The following is a 2,004-nucleotide window of genomic DNA, read 5'->3' as shown; positions in this document are numbered from 1 at the left end:
AAATTGAGTAAGCTTAGAGTGGAAGTCTAAACCTTCAGACAGAAGGAAGGAGAATCCCTCTATGAAGCTTGGGAAAGATACAAACAATTGATCAGAAAGTGTCCCTATGATATGCTTTCTGAATGGAGCATCATAGGTATTTTCTATGATGGTCTGTCTGAACTGTCCAAGATGTCCTTGGATAGCTCTGCTGGAGGATCTCTTCATCTGAAGAAGACGCCTACAGAAGCTCAAGAACTCATTGAAATGCTTGCAAATAACCAATTCATGTACACTTCTGAAAAGAATCCTGTGAACAATGGGACAAATCAGAAGAAAGGAGTTCTTGAGATTGACACTCTGAATGCCATATTGGCTCAGAACAAGATATTGACTCAGCAAGTCAATATGATTTCTCAAAGTCTGTCTGGAATGCAAAATGCACCAAGCAGTACTAAAGAAGCTTCATCTGAAGAAGAAGCTTATGATCCTGAGAACCCTTCAATGGAAGAGGTGAATTACATGGGAGAACGCTATGGAAACACCTATAATCCTTCATGGAGAAATCATCCAAATCTTTCATGGAAGGATCAACAGAGACCTCAACAAGGTTTCAATGATAACAATGGTGGAAGAAACAGGTTTAGCAGTGGCAAGCCTTTTCCATCATCTTCTCAGCAACAGACAGAGAGTTCTAAGCAGAGCCACTCTGACTTAGCAACCATGGTCTCTGATCTAATCAAAACCACTCAAAGTTTCATGACTGAAACAAGGTCCTCCATTAGAAATTTGGAGGCACAAGTGGGTCAGCTGAGCAAGAAAATTACTGAACTCCCTCCTAGTACTCTTCCAAGCAATACAGAAGAAAATCCAAAAGGAGAGTGCAAAGCCATCAACATGGCCGAATTTGGAGAGGAGGAAGAGGCAGTGAACGCCACTGAGGAAAACCTCAATGGATGTCCACTGGCCTCCAATGAGTTCCCCAATGAGGAACCATGGGAATCTGAGGCTCAAAATGAGACCATAGAGATTCCATTGGACTTACTTCTGCCATTCATGAGCTCTGATGAGTATTCTTCCTCTGAAGAGGATGAGTATGTCACTGAAGAGCAAGTTGCTAAATACCTTGGAGCAATCATGAAGCTAAATGACAAGATGTTTGGAAATGAGACATGGGAGGATGAACCCCCTTTGCTCACCAAAGAACTAGATGACTTGTCTAGGCAGAAATTACCTCAAAAGAGACAGGATCCCAGGAAGTTTTCAATACCTTGTACCATAGGCACCATGACCTTCAAGAAGGCCTTGTGTGACCTAGGGTCAAGTGTAAACCTCATGCCTCTCTCTGTAATGGAGAAGCTAGGGATCTTTGAGGTGCAAGCTGCAAAAATATCACTAGAGATGGCAGACAACTCAAGAAAACAAGCTTATGGACTTGTAGAGGATGTTCTAGTAAAAGTTGAAGACCATTACATCCCTGCTGATTTCATAGTCCTAGAGACTGGGAAGTGCATGGATGAATCCATCATCCTTGGCAGACCCTTCCTAGCCACAGCAAGGGCTGTGATTGATGTTGATAGAGGAGAATTGATCATTCAAGTGAATGAAGAATCCTTTGTGTTTAAGGCTCAAGGATATCCCTCTGTCACCATGGAGAGGAAGCATGAAGAGCTTCTCTCAAAATAGAGCCACACAGAGCCCCCACAGTCAAACTCTAATTTTGGTGTTGGGAGGCCACAACCAACTTCTAAGTTTGGTGTTGAACCCCCACATTCAAACTCTAAGTTTGGTGTTGGGAGGTTCCAACATTGCTCTGAGCATCTGTAAGGCTCCATGAGAGCCCTCTGTCAAGTTACTGATATTAAAGAAGCGCTTGTTGGGAGGCAACCCAATGTTATATTTTATCTATTTTCCTTTGTTATTTTATGTTTTTTGTAGGTTGGATGATCATGAGAAGTCACAAAATCAATTGAAAAAGCAAAAACAGAATGAAAAACAGAAAGAAAAATAGCACACCCTGGAGGA

At 42.1% G+C, this 2,004-nt stretch overlaps 1 non-coding gene across 1 annotated transcript; it reads right to left on the bottom strand.

The window, feature by feature from the left end:
* Positions 1-9: 9 nt before the first annotated feature.
* LOC127743265 (small nucleolar RNA R71) lies at positions 10-117 on the bottom strand. Its single transcript, XR_008004659.1, has one exon. It is a non-coding gene; the product is annotated as a small nucleolar RNA R71 (small nucleolar RNA).
* Positions 118-2,004: the final 1,887 nt, after the last annotated feature.

The sequence above is a fragment of the Arachis duranensis genome, chromosome 10 (genome assembly GCF_000817695.3).
Source record: "Arachis duranensis cultivar V14167 chromosome 10, aradu.V14167.gnm2.J7QH, whole genome shotgun sequence".
NCBI classification, from domain to species: Eukaryota; Viridiplantae; Streptophyta; class Magnoliopsida; order Fabales; family Fabaceae; genus Arachis; species Arachis duranensis.
The sequence above is the reverse complement of the archived record's forward strand: the minus strand, read 5'-3'. Positions and strand labels throughout refer to the sequence as shown.